The sequence below is a fragment of the Rattus norvegicus genome, chromosome 8 (genome assembly GCF_036323735.1).
Source record: "Rattus norvegicus strain BN/NHsdMcwi chromosome 8, GRCr8, whole genome shotgun sequence".
Classification (NCBI taxonomy): Eukaryota; Metazoa; Chordata; class Mammalia; order Rodentia; family Muridae; genus Rattus; species Rattus norvegicus.
In genome coordinates, this window is record NC_086026.1 from 89,388,075 (window position 1) to 89,405,239 (window position 17,165).

General features: G+C 38.8%; 1 pseudogene; it reads left to right on the forward strand.

Annotated features, from left to right (window-relative positions):
• The first annotated feature begins 5,186 nt into the window (after window positions 1–5,186).
• On the forward strand, window positions 5,187–5,921 carry Rps3a-ps10 (ribosomal protein S3a, pseudogene 10; annotated as a pseudogene).
• The last annotated feature ends 11,244 nt before the right edge of the window (window positions 5,922–17,165 follow it).

Consider the following 17,165-nt stretch of genomic DNA (forward strand, 5'->3'; position numbering starts at 1 on the left):
CTTGGAACTTAAATTTAGAAGATCCTACTACTCTCAGGACTCCATTAACCCCAATTGTTTACCTTTCTAATCCTACTCTTTATAACTCCAACAACCAAGTAATTATATCCAATGAAAACAAAGTTGAAATTCAACCAATCTGTAGACTCCAGAAATGTTAGAATATGAGTATTCCTGTATGATACCAATCAATCTTCTTCTTTCATTTTATAAATAATCTCTGAATCTCTGAGGTTTAAAGTCCCTTAAGACATCGCTTGAGCCCAGAACGTAAGTGTCATTTCGGTGTCTGAAGTTATCTTTGGATGGATTGAGTAGAACTAATCCAAAGCCAGTCAGTAGGACCAGCCCTTGGGGCAGTGTCTGGGATGACTTATGGCTAATACAACCCTCAGGTTTAAGCCAACACATAAGATGCCCTGAAAAGATGCACAAGTACACACCCTGTCACAATACGAATGAGTAAAGCTCTTTTGAACTTTCGTGCAGTCAAATAAAGAAAATCATAATTTCTTACTAATCAGAATTGAATGTTCTCTCATCTCACTTTCAAACTAGGAATTTGGTACGTGCACTCATTGTGGGGGCTTGGAGCCAGTCAGCATCTTGTGGGCCATATAAAAGAGCTTAACGTCAGATAGTAAAACAAACCCAGTATCTTGAGAAATAATATCATATCACATATTATTTGGTTTTTGGAATGCCATCTGGCTAGGCCTGACAACTGCACAAAAGGAAAATCCTCTGTCTCTTGGTAAGATGACTTGAAATTATTCCATGAGGCTGGAATAGTTCCTAAAAGGCGGGCACACGTTGGTGAAAAGCCTTTCAGTTTTTCTAGGATACTCTCTGTTGGCCGGACAAACACTGATCACTGATACTTCATCATTTCTGTGAGTTTTACTAAAGAATGAAGTCAACTGGTACCAGCTCTCTGACTTATTCTCATGAATTTTAACACCTTAACACTGCTTAATCTAAGCTCTCCTGTACAGAATGTTAATGGATCGAGCCTTTGAAATCTGAGTACTCTGACCACAGTCAGACCCAAGTACTCTCTTAAATAGTATTTGACAAGTAGCATAAGTGTGATAAATGAAGGTACCTGTCTATGGGGAGTGGGAAGGGAGGGAGAAAGAGGGCCTGACTTGCTATTCTGATTCAAGAGTATCACTAATTATAAGAACACAAACTTAATCTTTCCAGAAGGAAGCGTCTGTCTTCAGTTACCTCTTCCTCACATGAGTGTGAAGAGACCCTCTTAAGGACTCCAGGCAGTGAGCTAGCTTTAAGCTCTCAAACTCATAAAACAACCATTTTAATTAAATACAGAAATTCTTCACCGACTTCAGTCCTCAATTACTTAAGACTTTAAGAAAACAGCATTAAAATGAAATTAACAAAGACGCTGGCAAACCCATGACCACGGAAGCAAAAAATGAGTTTTCAGTGAAAATGGGGGCTATTGTTGCGATTATAACAAGTGAGGTCTTACAACTGGGAAGCCTGAACACTTTCCTCATACGGTTCAAATTAATCCATAAAACTTTTCATATGCCGTTTGTTCCATATCTACCCTAAATCATGTTGCTTAGGCAATGTAAGTCCACACTCCCTTGATAGGAGGCAGACACACCAAGGAATCTTCTGTAGCCACAGGGATCATGCACGATTTAAAATTCATAGCTTGAAATTAAAAGAAACATCATGGACACCTCTCAAAAATTCTAACCACTCCAAAAAGAAAAAATTCTCTCCACAGCTGTTGAAAGCAAGGGAAAGAAGAGAGTCTCTGCAGGGCAATGGCTTTCCCGGGCAGGTTTCATTTCCTGGTTGTAAAAGCGCCCACCACCTTTGAATACTGCAGCAATTGTTGCCGCTTCTGACCACGATGAAAAGAATTTCCAGAAGCCATCACGACGAGTACCATCCCTTTCACTTTTAAACGTAAACTTCAAAATATAGATTTAACTTGTAGAAAATGTCTTTTTTTCCCCAACAAGCAATTAACTGAAAATTAAATAGAACATGCTGCATTTTAATAAATGTACCCAAGATAATTATTTCAGCCAGACAAGGGGAAAAAAACCCTACCGAGAAGGAATTATGTGAAAGATTCCTTCTTCTTCCAACAAACACACATCAAAGGTTGGCATGCCACACCGCACAGGCGAAACTTGCATTCCGCTAAGAAGCAGAGACACAGCATTTTCCAGATACATGAATCCATTTCTGCTGATTTTTTTTCTGAACAGGATTTCAAATTGGTTAAGTGTGTGGCAGCACAGGACGCCACTGTGGATCACCATCTAGGCACATTCTCGGAAATGAGCATACATCCTTTCTACCATTCTTAGCAAATGCCCTCTTTTGGCTTCCACAGGCAACTGCAGATATATAGCACACGGGTGCGTGCGCACGCGCACGCGCACACACACACACACACACACACTAGAGAGAGAGAGAGAGAGAGAGAGAGAGAGAGAGAGAGAGAGAGAGGAGAAAAACACATAAATAAAACTAAATCATTAAAAATAAAAATCCCTATAAAACCATTAGAGTCAACACAATTTTATGAGCATAAAAATAAAGTGCATGGCAGGTTAAATAAAAAGCGCAAAGAAACCTTAATATTCAACAAAACTGACATTTCCACTAGTTTAGTAAATGGAATATTTAATAGTATAGGTACAGCTATGTCTGCATGACAAATATGGTCTCAACACTTACACAGGTAAATTTCAGGCAGCTTAGAAATCTTTTATGTCCAAAGTTCAATATCTCTTCATTATAGACTTCTTGGAGAAGCTAGTATTACAAGAACCATACCTTGAGGCTGAAAGGCTGTACACAACAAACGTGTAGCCAATGCCACACTAAATCATCATAAATTAAGAGCATTTCTTCCAAAATCTGAAGTATGATGCTTGAAGTTTTTGCAAGATCAGTGTGGCAAGAGAAAGAAAGGAAAGGAAACACATGGGAAAGGAAGAAGTCAAATTATCACTGCTAGCACACAAAATAACACTATAATAGACCTACCTGGGAAATCCTACTGTAAAACATACTCTTAGACTCCATAATGCTTTCAGAAAAGTAGGAGAATATTAAAATCAACATGCCAAAGTCAGAAACTTCCCTACACCCCAATAATGAACTTAGAAGATATCATATAGAGAACCCCACTCATGGAAGCTTCAATTAAAGTAAAAATAATGACTCCGTTGGTTAGTTTCCTGTTTCTATGATGATATGCCAGGACCAAAATCAACTTATAGAAGAATTTTCTTCGCATATAGGTTCTAAAGTTTCTGAAAAATCTGAAAACGATCTAAAGGATGTAAAGTTGCTAAAGGACTCTATGGTGACCGGGGAAGCATGGCAGCAGGTGGCAGAAGCAGAAAGCTGGCTGGTCACATGTTATCAGCACACAGGAAACAGAGCAGGAAACAGGAAGTAGGAGAAAGCTATATTATTTATATGAATACGTTGTAACTATCTTCAGACACTGTAGAATAGGTCATCAGATCCCATCATAGATGGTTGTGAGCCACCATGTGGTTGCTAGGAATTGAACTCAGGACCTCTGGAAGAGCAATAAATGCTCTTAACCACTGAGCTACCTCTCAGCAGGATAAAGCAATAAAGCATCACTCAAAGACTTTTCCAGGGATGTACTTCCTCCAGTAGGGCTGTACCTCTCAGAGGTTCAACAACCTCCCCACCGTCAGCAACTGAAAGCAAGTTCTCATATGTGAGCCTGTGAGGACATTCTCCATTCAACCCACCACAATAACCTTGGGAATAAACCTTACCAAGGAAAGGAAAGACATCTGCAATAAAGCCTTATGATGCTGAAAAAAGAAAGACAGTAGAAGATGGGAAAACTTCCCATCCTTGTGGTTGCTATAAATATTGTAAAAAAGAAAAAACAGCCCTATGGTTAAAAAGAAAAGCCATAGATTCCATAGAATTTCCATAAAAATTCCAATAGTACTCATTACAGAACTAGAATAAACCACCAAAAAGTTCGCATGAAAGCAAGAGGATCCCAAATGATCAAAGCAGAGGAGCAGTTCTGGCACAGTACTCAACCTCAGACAAAAATCAGCGTAGTACTATCTCAGAGACAGGCATCCAAACCAATATAATACAACAGAGGACCCAGAAATAAACCCCCACAGCTACCTCATTTCCTAAATATTTTGCAAAATTTTATAGATAAGTACTATTTTTAACAGCATCTTCCTTTTTCTCCTCCTCCTACTCTCATGTCCTTTCAACTCCTTAAATTCATAGCCTCTTATTCTTTAATTATCATTGTGGTTTTATATATGTGTATATGTAAATTAATAAACGTAACCATTGGGGATCGAATATCCCATCAGAGGCTTATCCCTGGAGAAGATGAGTTCTCCCTTTCTTATCAGCCTGTAGTTCTTCAGCTAGTAGTAGAAACTAGTGAGATTTTTCCCCATCCATACTGGTGTCAATTGGTGTTCTTTGTCGGGTGTTCTTTTGGCAAATATGGTCAATACTTCACATGTAGAGGTTCCCTGACATACATAAAAGACACAATCTCACAACAGACATCCTGGTGCTCTGGCTCTTAAAATCATGATAAAACTGTCAAAAACAGGCATTGGAGAAATGGTAAACTCTAAGAAATGGTGTTGCATGGACTAGATTTGCACATGTAGAAAAAACAAATCCAGGTATATAGCTTTCTCAGGATAGATGAAAATCAATTCAAAATGAATCAAAGCTCTTAATGTAAGGTCTTAATCTTTGAAACTACTAGAAGAGAACAGAGAAAATGCTACGATACATGTTGGCATGGATGATGATACTCTGAAACAAGTAATACAGTAGAACAGAGATTAATTTCAATAATTGTCAAATGAGATTACAAAAGAAATTTAGAACTTCTGATGGGGGAAATAATTGCCAGAGGAAGGAAACTGCCTAGAGAATGGGGGAGGGACATCTTAACTATACGTGTGACAGGGGATTTCAGTGTAGGATATACCAAGTACTTCAAAATTTCAACACCAAAACCCAAAATTATCCTGTCGGTCAGTATGTTAATGAACTGACCAGACAGTTCTCAAAGAAATGAAAATGGCCAATAAAATATTTGAATAAGCTTTCAACATTGTTAGCTATTAGAAAACTTTAAATTGCTTATGGCTCCCAGAGCAGCACCATGGTGGTCAACAAGAACAGGAGCCCGAAGAAAGACGGCAAGGAGAGCCAAGAAGAAAGATAGGTATGATGTAAAAGCTCTGACTATGTTCAATGTTAGAAACATTGGGAAAACACAAGTTTTAAGGAAGCAAGAAACCAAAATGGTATCTGTTGGCCTCAATGGTCTTGTGTTTGAAGCAAGCCTTGCTAGTCTGCAAAATGACAAAGTTGTAGTTAGAAAATTCAAGCTAATTACTGAGGATGCTCATGAGGGGAAAAAATGGTCTGACTAATTCCTATGGCATGGATCTTACCTGGGACAAAAGGTGTCGCAAGGTCATAAAGTGGCAGACATGGTTGAAGCTCATGCTGATGTCAAGACAGCTGATTACTATCTGCTCTGTCTGTTCTGTGTTGGTTACACACACTAACATGCACACAAATGTAACAACCAGATATGCAAGACAACTTGTGTGTGCACAGTATCAGCAGGTCCACCAGATCTGGTTGATTACCATACAAATCATGGACCAAGAAGTACAGACTTGAAGGAAGTGCTTAATAAACTGGTTCCGGACAACGTTGGGAAAGATGTAGAAAAGGCCTGCCAGTTCATTTATCCTCTTCATGATGTCTTCGTTAGAAAGGTTAAGATACTACAGAAGCCCAAGTTGGACTTGGGAAAACTTCCAGAGCTCCATGCTCTGGGACTCCATGGGAGCCATAGAAAATGACAGTTGACGACACAGATGTTACATTTGAACTTAGCTGATCGATATGAACCACCAGTCCAAGAAAGTGTTTAAAATCCAGATTTTTAAGTGACAAATAAAAAGTCTTACTTGTAATGATAAAAAAAAATGAAAGAAAAAACTGTAAGCTAAAACTTTCTGAGACTGGATTTTACTCAGGTGAAAATGGACTTCTGTACTGGATGGTTTTGTGTCTCAACTTGACACAAGCTAGAGTTATCACAGAGAAAATGCCTCCATGAGATCCAGCTGTAATGCATTTTCTCAATTAGTGATCAAGGGTGGGAGGCTCCTGGGCTTGTAGTCCTGGGTCCTGTAACAAAGCAAGCTGGGCAAGCCAGGGGAAGCAATCCAGTAAGCAACACCTGTCCCCCCCCCCCATGGCCTCTGCATCAGCTACTGTCTCCAAGTTCCTGCCCTGTGTGAGCTCCTGTCCTGACTTTCTTTGGTGATGAACAGCGATGTGGAAGTGGAAGCTGAATAAACTCTCTACTCCAACTTGCTTCTTGCTCATGATGGTTTGTGCAGGAGGAGTACAAACCCTGACTAAGACACCATTATAAAGAGAACAAATACCAACAAATATTGGGAAGGATGTGGTTAAAGAGGAGTCCATGTGTATTTTTTTTCTGGTGAAAGTATAATTTCATATGACCATACTAGAAGCAGGACCACAAATGGCCCAGCTGTGCCAGCCTTGGGTATATAACAAAAGAACTGTAAGCCAACACAGCGAAAAGGGAATTTATACATCCATATTTAGCACAGAGTTGTTTACAATAGCCAGGAAAGGGAACTAGCCTGCATGTCCATGGATAGATGATAAAATATTTTAAACATGACCTATAAACACAATGGTATTTTATATAGCCATAAAGAAAAATGAAATCATGGCAATTGTGGAAAATGGATGCAACTAGAAAATATTATGTTATGAAATAAATGGTGCATGCTTTCTCTTATCTGCTTAATCTAGATTTAAAAGTGTGTGTGTGTGTGTGTGTGTGTGTGTGTGTGTGTGTGTGTGTTTCTTAAAAGCTAGAAAAGGGGTCATGAGAGGGAGGAAAAGATCTTAAGTAGGGTGAAAGATAGTTAGCGTAAAAATATACATAAAGTTAGAACACAGACTAACTGGAGTAAGGCAGCTGGAGAGGGTGTGGGACCCCTAGGATGGCAGTGGGGAGAAGGGAGCAAATGGCCACAAAATACAATGATATATATGTTGGAAGATGTCATGATGAAACTCCTTACTTTATATGCCAGCTAAAAATTGAATTAAAGTAAAATTTGCCCATTAAAAAGGAAAACCATAATGTCTTTGTTGCCTCCATCTCCTAGCATAGGTCATGAGTCCAAGGAATCTGATAAGCATCCCATGATTCTACTTCAGCGATCCTGGGAAGGCATTAATTGTACACACAGAGGCTTTGTATTTTCTTTCCTTATGATCTCTCAAATGTTTGCAGCATAGCAACTCTCTTGCTCCCTCTACCCACCCCTCTCTATTAGCTTCCTTCCCTTCTTTCCCATGTCTTAGCTTGTTGCAGTTGTTTGCTGAGTCGCTGGTCCATCCTGCCACTTTTGACGACTCAATGGCCTTGTTTCTTCTATACGTGGGTGTCTGCTGGTGGTCTGGCTTGCACTGCTTGATCTGGTGCTGGTTCTAATAGCTTACTGGTCAGGCGACTGAGAACTGAGGAACCATTTTCAGCCGTGTAGTCCCTAAGCAGCTAAGCTAGATTTCTGACTTCAAGCCTCAGCGCAACCTTGACTGGTACAATCCGCACATTCCCTCCCATGCCTCTCATTCAGCTGTCTTCATGCAGTGATTGGTTGATGCGTGCTTCCTGTCTTAAACTGAGCCAATCAGTGTCTGGTTTTGGAAATTTGCTAAAATTACAGGGAAAGACTTTTGACTCCAACAATAGTAGCCTCTTAAGTATAAGTCCAAAGCTAAAGGTAGCGATCTCACTTAGATAGCCTATGAGACAGGGGTCTATTTAGGAGAAAGAAATAGAATGGTAGTAAGATAAAGGAGACATTGTTGCTGGGTGACAGAGAAGAGCTGCTTGGCACTGGGTGCCAAGGCAAAGGCAAGTTTATGCTCAAGGTAGGGTGTTTCAGCTCAAGTGATGAGACTTTTTGGAATATCATTAATTCTATATTCACATAATCTCAATGTTAATAACGTTAACAATGAACTTAAAAAATTCCTAAAGTTTTAACAACTAATTCCAATACATTCTTGTTTCTCCTTGGAATGCTGTGAGGTTTCTTGGCTGAATTAATTAATTAGTATTTTTATAGCTACCAAATGGCAACTTTTATAACTCAATCTACACTTAGTTGTGAGAAGTCTATCCTGAAGAGCAGTGTTGGCTTTTTGTTTGTTTGTTGTTTGCTTGTTTGCCTATTTGTATAGTATTTTTACCTTGGTATGAGCTCACTAATCCCTAAGTAGGAAGCTCTCTAAGTTGGTGCCTGCTACGTTTTTACCCATCTTTGTGATTCTTTTGGACTTTTGGAGTTTTTAGTTTGAGATTTGTTCTTACCTTCAGATTCGGAAAAATACTCTAGGTTCACATATTATCTCCCTGTAAGTAACGGTGGCCCTGCCACCATAGTTTCCTATCTTACCCTCTGCAGGCCATGAGCATCCCTCTGTGCTGCATAATTGCCCTCTGTCCCACTGCTTGGGCTGGTACCCATCTGGCCCTAGGTCTCCTGAGTGAACTCACTGTATAGATTTCAGACTCAGCATTTACCATTTGAATATGGGATTCTATATCTAGGTCAGGAATTAGCAAAGCACTTTAAGAATCACATAGTAAATGTCATGAACTTTCAAACTGTACATTTTCTGTTATATCTGTAGCTGATCAACTCTGCCATCACAAATGGTGGATGTGGCAATATTCTAATAAAACTTCTATTTTTAATTAATGCATTTTATATTAATTTTTCATTCAATATATTTTGATCATATTCTTCCCCTCTCAGTTTCTGCCCAGTGTCTGCCTAACCACAAAATATTGCCTCACATTGAGGTAGAGATGCTCAATTTCTTCATTAAATCGGCCAAAGGGGAACTGTTAGGAGCAGATATGTCTCAACCAAAGATAAATAACTTTACGTCTAATATTTTGTGGATTTCTGACGTTTTTGAAAACCATCTATCTATGTAAGGTAATCTGGACTGTTGTTCGTTAACTATCTTATTATACCTAACTTTATCTTCTTTATCTCTAAAAATGAAAGGAAGAAAGTAAGAAAATCAAAACAAACCAACTAAAAATAATTAGACAAAACACACACACACACACACACACACACACAAACACATAAAAAAAATCAATGAAGTCCATTGTGGGTTGGCCAACTTATTAATTACAGAGTCAATACACATAATTTGATGACCTTTTGTACATGTTCATGATATCTGTGTTTATTTTCTTATAATATATTAGTGAAGATATAATATAATATATCATTTTCTTATAATATCTTGATGAATATAATATTTTATCAGAAAAGCAATTCTGACTTGGTAAAGTAAGTTTAGAAGTATATATTCCCCTTTAATTTCTGAGGAAAATTACACAGAATATTTGGTAGATACTTTCAACCAGTCAACTTTGAACAACTTTTACTCCCTGGATGCCAGAAATCAAATATTTATCTCTTAGTTACCAGAGCAGTCTTGGTAAGACCTCATTATGAAGCCTTCTATAGCCTATTCAGCTTATCTCTGTAACTAACTGCCAAAAAATTTATTACTGCATTAATTTTCCCGAAATATTTCTAGATGGGGATTGGATCCTTTTACTATTACAAAAACCATTCAAATTTAAAGAAAATAATAGAAAAGAAATTAAGAATGTATATATTCTGACATACACTTTGTTACACAGAGTTAATGTTTATGAAACGCTTCGATCATGGGTTAACACCTTGTCATACTCAATTTTACAGTGATGTGTCATTTTATAAACCATCAGGATGAAACCCATGAGTCCCAATATCATTGAGATTATTCTTGAAATGTGACCGTAGAAGCTCCAGGCCTACAGAAGACTGGCAGTTAGTTATAGGCAAGCACGCAGGCATGATCCTTCCTGAAGTTAGCAAGAAATCTCTGGTCCAAATGGATACAAATGCAATCCTCTGACCTGCAGGAAATCTGCCATGAACCTGGGTCATGATAAAAACAAGGTATGTGTAATATACATGCACCCAGCCTGAGGTATCTCTCTTCTAGGCTCTGTCCTTTCCCAGGATATTTCCTTTTCCCATCAGATGCTCTCATGGAGCCAAATGAAAATGGGGTTGGAGGCTCACGCTCCCCCTGAACACTTCTGCTTGTCTCATGCTTGGCTCCTACACACAGATTAGGAGGAGAAAAGTTCAAAATTAATGACTTATTCTTTGAAAAGATACATTCCCTAGCAATGATTAAATCCCCATCCTTTGGCCCTTACTGCCAAAGGCATATTTGTGTTGCTTAATTCACAAAATGAATGAGATACTTATGTTCCATAGACTGTAGTACAGGCTTAGATTAAAAAAAAACTACTTTTAATAAGAGTTCTCAAATGCTTCAACCACCCTTCTAGTCCACTGTCTGAGGGTAGGAGAGAAAAGATGATAAATAGGTTAAGAGGATGTGGACCCATTTAGAAGTAGTTCCTTGGGGCAATTCTTATCTCTGTCAGGATACCAGCAGTTGAGTTCAGGAGTGTCAGGATAGCAAACACAAATCAGCAAGGGTGGCAGGATGTAGCAGAAACCTCCAGGCCTCTGTAAAATCAGCATGAGTCAGTGGCAGCAACCAGGACCAACCGAGATACCAGGAGAAGTTCTCTGCTGTTCCTCTCAATGAATGAAGATCAGCAAGGATGCATTGCAAAGCTAGTGATGCAATCACACCATCACTGTCCATTGAGTCCTATTTATACACTCTCCAAACACCACATGTCCTCCCACGGGTCTTGCCACAGCAAAAAACCATGTGGATCTGTCTTATTAAAACACCACATGAGTCTGTATCTGACATATCCAGAAACTTCAACTTAACTGTAGCAAAAGATATTGTGTTTCCTCATCTTCTGGCCATTATCACTCTACAGGTAGTATATACCTGATGTGTATCAAGGTTGTCCCTTCGGTCACTATCCCTCACTCAACACAGCTTGTGCAAGCAATCTAATATTTACTGATTATGTTGGGTTGATGTGAGTGTGATGAATTCTATGTATTACACTTTTAGTGTCTATGGTAGTTAATATTGATTGTCAACCTGACAAAATCTGGAATTACTTAGTAAACAAACCTCTGGACTTGTCTATGAAAGATATTTTAGACTGAATTAATTAAGACTGAAGACCTGGGGCTAGCAAGATGGAAGACCCAAGTTCAAGTCCCAGCATCCACATGGCAATTCATAACATTTTATAATTCCATTTCCAGGAGATCTGACACCCTCACAGAGACATACATGTAGGCAGTAATAGGTAATGTAAATAAATTTACATTATACATATTTTTAAGTTGAAAAAAAAAACATGTCTAAAGATCCACTCTGTGTATAGGCAACAACATTCCATGGCTATCCTGGATTGAATGGAAAGGAGAAAGCAAGACAAGTCTTTGGCTATGCCTTCTGACTGCCACACCTTGTGATCGATGCCTCTGCCCTTGCCACCATGATTTTTCTCCATTATGGACTATACACTCAAACTGAGAGCCAAAATGAACCCTTTCCCTGATTAAAGTTATTCCGTCAGGTTTTTGTCTTGGCAATGAGAAAAGGAACCAATACAATCCTCATTGCATGGAATTCTGCCCTGATTTGTATTATTTCTCATCATCTACTCTGAAGTTTAGATGGTTCTTGCTTGAGATGTATTATTATTACAGATAATTCTGATTTTTTAATGTAAATATTTGTATAAATTTTTTCTTAGCCACATTCCAAAATTTCTAGTTAGTCGTGCTTTCATTTTTGTTTAATTCTATAAAAGGTTTTACATCCTCTTTGATTTCTTCAGTAACTTACTGGTCATTCAGGAACTATTGTTCAAGACTTCCAGGTAAGATGGGGGGCTAGAAGGCTCACCAGTGAAACAGGGTGAGAGAAAAGACAATACAGAGTAAGTGAACTCTTATCCTGCAAGAGACCGGGTCGGTGAACAAATTAATTCGACCAGGGGAGGTCTCTGCACGGAACCCTGCAGGAATGCTGAGATTCAAATGGAAGTCCTCTCCTCACCAGGGATGGCCTGGGAGCAAGCAGCAGTAACTGCAAAGAAGCAAGGCTCTGCCCACACCTGTAGGACCAGAAGAGCAAAGGGCTTACAACTTCTCTCCTCACATAACGGAACTCCAAATTTACTGAGACAAAAGAGACCAACAGCTATCATTTGTCCCTACCACACACAGCAGCACCAGGAAGTCTCCCCGATCAGAGGAATACAATCCTTTGAACTCAACACACCTGTACCAGCAATTTGCTCCATAGGTAAGTGCCACTGGTCTTTAAGGAGAGAAGCTTCTTTCGAAGTGGGCAGCAGCCAATGCAGGGACTCACCACTGTTCAAAGTCCTGAAAGTAAATGGTTGTTGAGGACTCCAGCCTAACTGGGTTGTCTACATCAACTCCCTAAGGCTCTGGAATATTGCAAAAGGGTTGGAAAGAAACTAAGAGCTGGAGGATGGGGCAGAGGGCTGTGAGCCACTGTCTTCACTGGTGGCTTATCAAAATAAAAGAAAGAAAAATTAAGAAGAGAGTGGGAATCCAAGATATATTGCCTGCATATATGAAATTGTCAACAAACAAATAAAAGATACTTTAAAAATCAGTATTCAATCTCTACATGTTAACAAAGTTACTATAGTCTTTCTGGTTTTATTACATCCTCATCTGATAAAATATAAGACAAAATGTCTTTTCAGTTATTTGTATTTAATAAGACTTACTTTGTATCATTATATGTGGTCAATCTTAGAAAATGTTCCATAGGCTGAGATGTATTTCCTCTTTCTGGTGAATGTAATACTGTCTAGAAATCTGTCAAGTCCTTTAGATCTCTGGTGTAGTTCATATCTGAAGATTCCTTATTTATTTTAGCTGGGATAACCTATTTGAAGATGATATTAAAACATAGACATTTATTTATTTATTATCACTGTATTTATTATCATTGTATCAGGATCTATCTGAACTTCTATGTCCATTGGTAGTGTGTTTGTGTTGGTGCTCCACTGTTTGCTGTCTGCATGGTTGCAACTGTTATGTCTTGATAAATTGTCACATTTGATAATATACAGTGATTTTCTTTATTATCCTTGACTAATTTTGGTTTAACATCTACATCATTAGATTTTTTTAACCTTCATTTCTATATATTTTTCAGGTTGCTTACTATTCCTTGACTCTCAGTCTGTGGGTGTGTTTGGAAAACAAAAAGTAGTTGGCTTCCTCAAAGAATACTCTTATTACAACAGGGCCATTTAATACAGAGATTTATAATTGGTCAAAAGACAAGAGTAAGTGATGGTGGGGTGTTCATCCCTAAATGGGACATCATACACACACACACACACACACACACACACACACACACACACACACACACACAAACACAGAGACAGACAGAGACAGAGAGAAAAAGAAGGGGGTCAAGATCATAGGAGAGGGAAAAGAAAGAATGTAAAAAGTCAGAAGATAAGGAGCTAAAAGAACAAGAAGGCATAGAGAAGAGATGTGAAAGAGTGTCTTCTGAGCATGGCATAATTAATTCACTCATGATCTCACAGTAGCTGCATGCAATGAAGCTTAAGATTGGGCTGATTGACAGTCAATCATGGATCAGGAAGAGGTTCATAGGAAACTACCTCACGCTTTGATTAACTAGTCATAGATTCTGGGGGAAGGGAAACCATCTCCAGTTTTTTATCCACTGATGAGCCCACCATTCTCCAATGGATCACACCACAGACAGCCATAGTTAATCTCAGTATCTCAGCAAACCACACCAACAAAAAGAAAAAGAAAGAGAAAAAAAGAGATAAATGAGGAAGAGTTTTCTTGGTGGGAACTGGAAGTAGCTAAAAGATAGTGACAGAAATCAGAAGGCACTATGTACATGTACAAAATTGTCAAAAAATATAATAACATTAAAAATATCACATTTCCATCAGGATTTACAGGGTTTGAGTTTTTATTTAGTCAGAGCTGGCTAGGAAATTCAAGTCTGTCTTAATGTTGCAAAAGGCACAGATGCACAATGAAGCAAAAGCTATTGTTCTTCTGGTCCATTAATTTTATAGACACAAGTCCATAATAAGGAAGAACAACTCCCTCATTGAACTCAGGAATGTAATTACCATCCCCCAAATAAGAAATAACATCAAAGTAACCTGGTACTCCAAGTCTCATTCTCTCCCCTGTGGTCCAGTTACCTCTGCTTTCTAGCCAGTAACTAAACAGAAAAATTTCAGTGGCCATGAGTCCATCTCTGTCAGTGGAATCCCAGACTACATAAATAAGCATCACACGGCTCCTATTACTGAACCTTCTTCCCATGGTTATCAACATCACCCTCAAATAAACATTTTCTAGCAAGTCAATAAGACCTTTCTCTGTCACTGCCCATCCTGACACCTACTCCCCTTTCCAGTCATATTCTCCTACACATTTTGACACATGGATCATCGGCTAGTGTTAGCTTTCCTTGCAAACACTAGTGTCTCCGAGTTCTATTGCAATATGAAAATTAAAGAAACTAACAAACCCTTCAAAGTTACTGGTCTACATACCTCACTGATATATCCATGAGACCTGCAAAATTGACATATCTCACTCTAAAATTTCTTTTAGTCTTCTGGGGGCATTCACAATAACTATTTTCAGTAACCTTCTTTGATGTGTTATCACTAGTGTCATAAGGAAATTATCTCACCAAAGAAATATTAAGAGGAATTCTATAGCATTGCATATATGGTGGGTATAATATGACTTTCAGCTTTACAAGTGTACTATCTGATGTGCCTGTTTAACGTCACACTGCTTGTTTCCTTTGCTAAGTGATGGCTGAATACTAAAAGGAATGTTAGCGTCAATGGCAGTTATCGAAATTTCTTAACTAAAATTGTGCAAAATTATAATTAATTCTTATAATGTAAAAGCTCATTGGGAACTACAGCTGAAGCTTCTGTGCTAGTTGGGGATTTAAGAAACTTACTTCAGTTCTCATGACTAATTCCATTTCTGCAGAATGAGTTCACCACCAGTATAGCCCGAAAATACTTAGATTCCACCATTGAGTACAACGCATTACTCTTCATTCTTAGGAGAAGGAAATTACTAGTGGCCCCTTCTAATTCGTGGTTACTATCGGGGAAGGAATAATTGTAGTAACTAGGAGTTTGAGAATTGGCCGCCCAGCTTGTATTTTGTATTGCTCGTGTCTACTTCCCCTCCTCGTGCCCAGTGGCTTCGAATTTTAAATCAGGCTCTCTCTTAGTCTTCCTAAGATAATTCCTTGATAATTTTAGAGAAGAAGAATGAAAGGTGGGAGAAAGGCAGCAAGGGAATGCACCTATTGACAAAGCATGTGCCATGTACACTGACAGTGTGTGTCAACATTTCAGAGGTGTCTCTCCATACATCCACACATTCAACCAACAACAGGTATATTTTAAGAGGGAAACTATCTGGGCTGAATACATCTAGACTGACATAACATAACAGAGTATTTACATTGCATTAGGTATTTCAGTAATCTAGAAATGGTTTTACGTGTGAGAAGACTGGATACTGGGCCATTTGCCTCCTGTTCCAATCACTCAGGTAACTGAGGCTAAAAGATTACTTGAGCCTAGAAGTCAGTGTCTTCTTGGACAACATATCAAGACCTCATCTCAAAGCATAACCACAGCAGCCAATCCTAAAGTATAGAAGGATGAGTATGAGCTATATGCACACGCCAGCCATTTCATACAGACTTGAGCAACCGTAGATTTTAGCATCTGTTGGGTCACAGAGCCAAGGACATGGGGGGGGGGGGCAATAGTACATGCCAAAACATGACATAATAGAACGAGTTGTTTGGGTCTTTCTCTGATGTGCTGAATTGGTTCAAGCTGCTCTTAAAATGAGGAATTTTTTTGAGCCTTTGTGTGTGGCTGATCCTGATTTTCAAAAAATAAACCCCAAGTGAAATCAGACATATCTGATAAAGCTGGAAGAATTTGAAAACACCACCTGTACAGCAGTGGCCTTATAGAGTGTGCCTACATCTTGGGCTCAAAATACCCTGGAGAAGCTATTCCGAACAAAGAGATCAGCTAAACAGGCTGCAGTTTCAGCAAGAACATTTCTGCCAGTCCCAATTAAGATCCTGTCTTTTAGTATAATAAAGAGAAAAGTGTGAACAAACTCAAGTACCGATTGTTATTCCATTCATTTGCGTTTTCAAAATTTACTGAAGTTATTTCAGATCATTTTTCATGGGGTTTCTTATAAGTACACCCGCCAATATTTATATGAATATCAAATTTTATTAGTTGTTTGTCTTATTGTTAGGACAAATATCTGGCAAAGGCAACTTGAGGACAAAATGGTTTATTTTCTCTTACACCTTCAAAGAATATACTATCAGGGCAGAGAAGGTTCAAAGGCAGGGGCAGAAAGCAGCTGGCCACAGCCAGAGTCAGGAAACAGACAGTAGTAGATGAGTGCTTGGGCTCAGCTCATTCCCTCCTTCCCATTCAGTCCCAGACTCCATCCCATGGGATGCACATTTAGAGTGAGGCTTTCCACTGTAAGCAGCCCAATCTAGATAACCCCTGATACCTGGTCAGAGATTAGTTTGCCTAATGCCCCTAATACTTCATCAAGGTCATCACTAACCATCACTCCACCTTTAGGATTTGTTTTCTTAGCCTTTGTTTCCAAATCAAATACTAAACAAACGTTTCGGAAATACCACTGGTGTTGTTTTGCTCTCTAGCATATTTACTTAACAAGTTAAAATGAGGTAATGATCGTTCTTCTCCTATTGAGCCAAATTTCTCTCTTTCTTCTCTTGATCAGTTCCCTTTGCTTGCTTTCCCTCCATAATCTCTCATTCGTCCCCATACTTGATGGTTTTATAGTCAGCCTTCTGAAGAAGCCACAGCAGTACATCACAATCTCCATGGAAGCAGAACTCTGTAAATCTAATCA